This window comes from Canis aureus, chromosome 24, assembly GCF_053574225.1.
Source record: "Canis aureus isolate CA01 chromosome 24, VMU_Caureus_v.1.0, whole genome shotgun sequence".
NCBI lineage: Eukaryota > Metazoa > Chordata > Mammalia > Carnivora > Canidae > Canis > Canis aureus.
The window spans coordinates 16,509,045-16,517,508 of record NC_135634.1 but is presented as its reverse complement, the minus strand read 5'-3'; the positions used below and the strand labels follow the sequence as shown (position 1 = coordinate 16,517,508).

At 36.2% G+C, this 8,464-nt stretch overlaps 1 pseudogene; it reads left to right on the top strand.

Moving 5' to 3' along the window:
- Positions 1-770: 770 nt before the first annotated feature.
- Positions 771-8,464, top strand: part of LOC144296607 (host cell factor 1 pseudogene) — a 69,632-nt pseudogene continuing 61,938 nt past the window's right edge.

Below are 8,464 nucleotides of genomic sequence, written 5' to 3'. Positions count from 1 at the left end.
GTATTGGTTTCAAGATCTTTTCTGAATCAAGTTTGAACACATGAACAAGGTAACAGGGAGAGTAGGAAATCCAATAAATAGAATTGGAACAACCTCTCCATTTTTTTGGTAGAATCTGGCCAACTGCCTCCATGGCCAGAATTCTCTTTCATGAAAATGAGACATAGGAGTGCTATAACCATGTTTCCAGTGTTGCGGTGAAGATTGGATTTATCATCAATAGTGATGGTGAGTATTAGATTCTAGAACATAGGATAAATCTCTAAACTCACTATTGTTTTTATTTTTCCTTTTACTGTTATATTATTACAACATCAAATGACATTAGATTCCTTTCTTCTCTTGGAAGAAAAAAAGACTAATTAATATATCTAAAGAACTACAAAATATATCTAAAAAACTTCATAATGAGTAGTAAACCTTTGTGTATCTTTTCAGTGAGGAAAAAAGAGAAAATTGTGCCATATTTTATATTATTCTTTTCAAATGCTGAATATGGCCTAGTGTACTTTCCCAATTATATATGATTTATGACTATTTCTGCTTAAGCCATCAGGAGGATACTTGTTCGGAAAGACAACATTCAGAGTCTCTTAATTGGCAGATACTTCATAAGGCTGTGTCTTACTGCAAAAGGCATAATTATATTGTTTAGAAATGAAATTTAGAAATTTCATGGTTTACAGACTCTGTTAGGTACAATTTATAAATGTAGATAGGGTAATGGAATTGTGCCTGAACTTCTAGATATAGACACATGAAGATGAGCAATGAAAATTCCAAATGCCTTGGACAATGATTATTCTCTTCGAGATGCTGCTGACTGGGATGATATGGGCATTTCACAGCTTCCCTTCTTGCCTGGGTAACAAAATCAAAGCTTCGGTTGTTCAGTGTCATTAATCAGGTAGAAATTGCATTGTAGATGCTCTTTGACTTCATACTTCTCAGTTATTTTCTTCATGAAGTAAATATTTTTGTTTTAGGAAATACAACTATTTCCAATTACAAGTTCCCAGAGAAATCTTCCTTCAGGAAGAAGGTTGGGTTGTGCAACTTAATCATTATAGCCTCTGGACTTCCCATTTTATTCTTCTCAGGCACTTTATTTCTCGCTGGGTCTCACACTTTGTGCTCTCTTGTGTTACAGGTTAATCCCTGTTCTCAGAGGGCTTGCTCAACACAATATAAAACTGGCATCTTAGCCACAGCCTAATGCAAGTTTTATCTGACTGTTAGCATTTCCCATAACATAAAATCAGAAGTGAAATTACAGGGCAGTGCAAGTCACCAAGTAAGAGTCAAAAGAGAGAAACCAACATGTTAATGGTAGGAAAAGCAATTGTGTTGTATCTGAGTGCAAGTATGAGAAATTCTTCACCACATTCCAGTATTAACCCTAGAATTCCCTCTCAAATGTATTTGCACTGTTCTGAAACTTTTTACTGTCTTCCAAAATGTTAACTTCCAGTTGATAACAAATCTTTGACTGAAAATAACAACACTAAATATTGGGAAATGCCACAACATTCTTGGAACAAAAAAAAATGGCTTTTTAAATTTTAAGCAAATAGTGTTGAGTATTAGTAAATGTATTTTAGCAGATCTAGGAGGTCTTAGATTTTCAAGAGATTTCAATACACCAGCTTGGAAAATAATTTCATACTTGGGATAACGTGTATCTAAAAGGTTGTGACATTCACGGGAAAAAAAGGCAGTGGAGGAAAAATCAAAACAGTTTTAGCCTCCTAGACATACATCTTTTGCACAGAAAGATCTTTATTATCAATTTGTGGGACTTTGCTTAATTACTTTTTTCAGAGAAACTTCTATAGAGGCCTTGATTAAGACATATTTCCAGCTTCAGAGTCTGTCTTAATCCTCCTGAGGTTTAAACTTTTCTACTTGGTTTGATAAGATTTCTCCTTTCCTCCTTGTTAATTATATTCCTCATAATTGTTTACAATAATAGGGAATTAATGCACTTGTTTTTTTCTTCTTTTGGATAAGAGTTACCAATTAAAGACAAAGCACACATAAAGTGTAACAAAATAATTATGTTTAAATGACTGCCTGTGGTTTTTCTTTTCTTTTTTAAAGATTTTATTTATTTATTTGAGAGAGACAGAGAGAGAAGCAGGGAGGAGCAGCAGATTGTGAGGGAGAAGCAGACTCCCTAGTGAGCAGGGAGCCTGATGTAGAACTCGATCCCAAGAACCCTGGTATCAGGACCTGAGCCAAAAGCAGATGTTTAACCTACTGGGGCACCTAGGTGCCCCTACAGCATGTGTTTTTTTGCATTTAAAATATAAATTGGCATTTACTGATTAATTAACTAGAGCATTCCATAGTTAGTGATGACCCTAACTGAAAATAATGTCACATTACCACTTGTCTTGTTTGACTAGGTCTTATACTCTTAAAGGTCGTCAGCTTGGGGCAGCCCAGGTGGCTCAGCAGTTTAGCACCGCCTTCGGCCCAGGGCATGATTCTGGAGTCCTGGGATCAGGTCCCATGTCGGGCTCCCTGTGTGGGGCCTGCTTCTCCCTCTGCCTGTGCCTCTGCCTCTCTCTCTGTCTCTTGTGAATAAATAAACAAAATCCAAAAAAAAGAAAAAAGGGTCATGAGGTCCAACCAACCAACTTGTTTAACTTACCAAGCACCTTCAACCAAGGATACCGATCTATCTGCCTAACATCACTCTATAAAATCACTTCTACACATTCTTCATCATGGAAGATTTAGGATCTAGTTGATAAGTGGTAAGCCTGTGTTTGAAATATAACAGGAATACAGAAGCTGGATCTTAACCTGTCAAGGAAAATGTAAGACACAGAGGACCAGAGGAGAAACCATACAAAATATTGACCATTGTCTTGAAAGGACAGATAACAGATACTTGATAAATTCTTTCAGGTGCTACAATTATGGAAAGATACTGAAAACAATGAGATGATAAATAATGATCCAGAAATTTCTTTAAAGGTTAGGAAAAATGATCAAATTTTAAAAGGTGGAGGTTAAGAGAAATAAATGCATGTGTTTGGTTTCAAGAAAGTATTGCATAAATACAGGATGGTAAAGCCATGAATTGGAATTGGCAACAGTGCTGGCTGGCACAGACATCCAATGGCCTTCAGGAATTGTCACAAAAAGAAGTGATATTGTGATATCAGAGAGACAAGTGAGTACCAAGCCAATTAGGGCTTCAGGAGACAGAGGAAAGAAAGCTAGCAGCTATAACAAGGCACTGAATAAAATTTGTTTGCAAACACATGTCGATACCTTCTGGAGAAACATGGAAACACTTGAATAAAGGAAATCTTTAGACAATAGGCTGCTCTCATGGCAGATAGGGAAACAACATATCACAGAAGGCAAAAACCTGATGATGTTTATCCAAGAGATGAGAAGGCATGAAATAGAAGAAAGGGTGGCCCTGGGGGAAATTAGTAAGACTAGATCCCTGATGGAAGTGAAATGGAGGTAGATTCCAAGGTTCACTGAGATTCTCTTTAGGCAAGACATTTCTGCAGTGCCTGGATGGCTGAGTGGTTGAGCGTCTGCCTTTGGCTCAGAATGTAATCCCGGGGTCCTCGGATCGAGTCCCCATGAGGCTCCCTGCATGGAGCCTGCTTCTCCCTCTGCCTGTGTCTCTGCCTCTGTGTGTGTGTGTCTCAGGAATAAATAAATAAAATCTTAAAAAAAAAAAAAAGAGTCTGCCTTTGACTCAGGTCATGATCTCCCCTTGGGGTCCTGAGATTCAGCCCCGCCTCAGGTTCTCTGCTCAATAGGGAGTCGGCTTCCACCTCTTCCTCTCTGCTCTCTCTACCTCTCTCTCAAATAGATAAATACAATCTAAAAAAAAAAAAAAAAAAAAAAAAGAAAGAAAGAAAAAGAAATTTTTGAGCCTTACCTGAGATACTTAAAAAAAGATTTCTGAAGAGTCTGACCTATACCTCCGAATATAATATCACATTTCTTAGGTGACCTCTAGAGTGGCACAAACCTTTATTCTGGAATTTTATTGAGGGAAACGCTCTGAGTCAAAGTATTGACACAATTTCCGGATCATTAGCTACGCTTTGTTGAGTACTTACTATGTTCCAGGCACTTTGGTAGTTACTATTTATTTTATCTCTACTCTTCATAAAAGTCCTAAAAATGAAGGCATTATCACCCTTGTTGAGAGAGGAAGAAAGTGAGGAGAGGAGTAAGCTCGAGACCAAAAGCACACAGGTGTTTCTCAAATCAATGCCATTCTTCTTTATTTTACTTTCTAAAGTATTTAACCAGATTACATGGTTGCTGAAAATAATATATGCCATAACTTTGTGAAAGGAGACAGTGGCAAAGCAATTTCAGTAATTAACCTTAAATCCTCAACTATTGTCATGTGGAGGTTTAACACAATCTATGTGATTCAAAACCATTAACTTCCCTGGATATTCTGTTTAGTTTTTCTGCTGGTGATGTTTTACTTTGTGCTTTTAGTTTATTACTCTATTTTATTGTCCTTCGTTTCAACATTTACTTATTTCTTTTCATATGGTATTGAGCTGCAAATTTATTCTTCAGAAAAAAAAAGAACCCAAAATTCGTGCTTCTATAACAAGATTAAAGAGATCTGCTAAAGAAAGATGGGAGACTAAAATGGTAGTAATGGAGGGCCAGGACATGTTCAGGACTTTTGACATTTTCAGGACTTTTGAATTAAACTACTCTGAAGTTTGGTATGCTATCTAGAGAAGATATTTTAGAAGTAGAAGCCTTCAATTTTTGTTTTCCCTCAAAAATGTTTGAGAACCATAAGACTTCATTCAAAATTCCTCTCCCTTAGCCACTGAATCTGGAGGAATGCATCCCTGTGGGGATGATAAATAACTACTGACTTGGTGGGCAATTTGCAGGCAGCTCTTATCGTATTTCTTATTTATTTCACCTCACTAAAGAAGTAGAGATATTACTCTTATCCACTTTTAGCAAATGAGGTAATTGAAGCTTAGGGATTTGAGGAACTTGCCCAAGGTCAATACTCTCAGATGGTGGAGCCGTCATTCTGATACAGCTGACTGCAAAACCCATGCTCTTAACTCCTACAGTTATGATGCAATGGACATTAAATATCACAAACATATATAGTGATTATAGATGAGTTGTGGAACACAGATCAGTGATCAAGGATACAAGACATCCATCAACTTAAGACAGAAGTCGGTAAACTTGTGTATATGTAAGCACACACACAAAGAGATTTGTTGTTGATAGTGGTTTTATACAAATGTAGCCAAATACTATACATTTTTCCAAAATTTTTACCCATGCATCAAAGTCCTTTCAACACCAGCACATGTAAATCACATCATTTTTTGGATTGCTACAATTTTCCAGTGTTTCCTCAGTTAATGAAACTTCAAATTATCTGATTAGTTGTTCAATACTGCATTTAATTCATTTCCAATTGATTTTACAAAGCATGTGCATTTATCTACCTTTTCAATCCTGCAAGTACTTCTATAGGATAAATTCTTACAAAAGGTGTTCTTGAAGTATAGGTTTACACATTTAAAATATCAGTAGAAAAAATCATAATAAAATAAAATATCAGTAGATACTGACAAAATTCTGTCTATCCAGAGGTGGATATAAGTTCTCATTTTCACATATGCTTGCCAATCATAAGTTTTTTTTTTCCAATATCCTATTCCAATTTATTCCAAGGATTATATTTAATTTTAATTTGCATTTTTTTTTTTTTTACTAGTGTGGCTAAGTACATTCCATCTGTGAATTTCCTTTACATATTCTTTTTCTCATTTTCTCTTTGGGTTAATTGGTTTGGCTTTTTTATCTGTAGAGCCCTTTATATATAATTTATATAACTGTGTTATATATGTTGTAAATATTTTTTCAGTCTGTCTTTCATCTTTTTAGCATAGAGCATCTTCTGTTCATCAGAAAATCTTACATTAGTTCATCATTATATTTACTATTTTTATATTGATTTCATACCATGTTCAGAAAAGCCTGCTATCTCAAGATCATAGAATATATTTTCCTAAAGTTTTTAATGTTATTGTTAGCTCTTTAATCTACTTGAAATTTATTCTTGTATATGGTGAGAAGTGTGGATATAATGTATTATCCCTCAAATGTATATTCAGCAGTCCCAATATATGTTATGAAAAGTTCTCATAATCTTAGGTCAGATTTCTCAGAAGTAGATTCTTATGCAAGTGACTTATTAAGAAAGTGCTCCTACAAAGAAGCTTTGTGGTTGGTAGGGAGTGGGAAAAGCAGGAAAGGAAGGAATAAGAAGCCCAGGGAAGCCTCAGAAAATAAGTTTCCCATCTAGAGGCACAGGAGCTGGGCTCTCATCCTCATATACCAGTGTCATTAACAGATTGCCTGGAGGGGAAATTAACTGCCAGGCACTTCTGGCTCTTGGGGCATCAAATGAAGCAGATTCAATAACCTAACAATAACCCTCTAAAGAAGCTTGTAGGTATGAACTTTTAATAGTGAAGTACACAGAACCTGGAGAACAGGCACACAGAATCTCTGGAGGGACCCAAGGAATCTGAGTGGAATATGACAGATACTGACCCTTTCTCCTACTGCTCCCTCCTTTCATGCTTCGACCCATTTGCTACTTACATTGAGTACATGCCATCATGTCACAGCTTCTCCAAAATTCTGATTCTTAATAATAATTAGGGGGAAGAAACTTGGTGGGACAATGGATAGGCCATGATTCATATTATGTCTCTTCTCTACCTCCCACTCTAGATGCCCTGTACTCTCATCTAGCATCTCTGCCAGACCAGATGTCTTGAACCGGTAGGTGCCTCAGACTTTCATCCATAAGGGATTTGAGCCTCTGTTAACATGCTCTTACCAGAATGTGGTTGATATAATGATCTCTTCACAGTGGAAATTAGACATGGAACACCAAGTGACTTCCCGATGGATTACATGAGTGATCTTCTCAAAGACTGATTCCTCCTTACTCATATTATGTAGCTGTGACTGTACTTCATAATGAGGACAAAGGTAAACTACCTCTATTAGTAAAGTAACTCCATTCTTTGCCTGTTTGCCCAATGTTATAAGGAGTCAAAGATGAGCTGGTGGCAAGTAGCTGTATATCTAATTCAACTCTTTCTGGTTTCTGAGATTAAGGTATCCTTCTTCTAGGAACCCAGACCTCTGGACCCATACAGCCTAAAGTTCTTAGGAAGAAAGCACAAATACTCCCGTGAGTCAATGAGAATAATGAGTTAGCAGAGTCATCCCAACTTCCATTCCTTGGTTTTGAGATCCAGGTATTCTACTATTGATTATATTATTATATAATGGAAGTTATTTTTAATTCTATAACACACTTAAAGGTCAGCATCCCGACATTCTCTTTCTGATGCATCAAAACTCCATTTGCAGTAATAGGTAGATTAACCCAGGTGAAAGGAAGTCCATGCTGTGAATCCACAGCTTTCATCTCTGCCACCATTCCAGCTGTGGGCTCATTGTATAAGCAAGAGAAAGCTGAGGAGAGACCTGCTGACAATCACTACGTAAGTAAGTCATCTTGTCCAACTGGTTATTCTTATCTCCCCTGAAACATGATCTCTGATGGATAAGAATGTGAAATAGAAATCATCTCACTTTGATCTACTCCACACATCAAGCTGTGTGTCTCTACAAATGTCCAGTGTATTTTAGGACTCTTGCCTGAATTGCTTTATTTTTTTTTAAACTGAATTTTTTTACTTACTTACATACATTTAAAGTTATTCTGCCTTTTCATGGCTTGATTGCTCATTTATTTTTATCAGTGAATAATATTCCATTATTGGGTGTGTGTAGTAACATTCCATGGTATTAATGTATCTGTTTTTCCATTCACCCATTGAAGGCCATCTTCATTGCTTCCAGCTTTGGGTTACTATGAATAAAGCTTTATAGATATTTACACATAGTTTTTTTCTGTGTGCATAACTTTTCAAATCAGTTGGGTAAACACTAGGGTGAAATTTCTGGATCATATGATTAGACTCTGCTTAGATTTTTAAGAGCTGCTTTCAAAGGGGTTGTACCATTTTGGGTTCCTACCTGCAATAGATTAGTTGCTATTGTTCTGTACCCTAGCTGATATTTGGTATTGCCAGTTTTCTGGATTTCAGTCATTCTACTTCTTGTTTAGTGATATCTTGTTTAATGTGCAATTCCCCATTAAATAACGATGCTGAGCTCTTTTATTTGTGCCTACTTGCCATTTCTATAACTTCTATGGTGAGATATCTGTTCAGATCCCTTTCTCAACTTTTTAATTGATCTATTTTCTTATACTTGAGTTTTAAGAGCTATTTGTATATTTAGATGCAAGTTCCTTTATTAGTCCTTTATTAGTTAGTTATTAGTTGTTTTCCACAGAGCAGGAATTTTTAATTTTAATACAATCCAA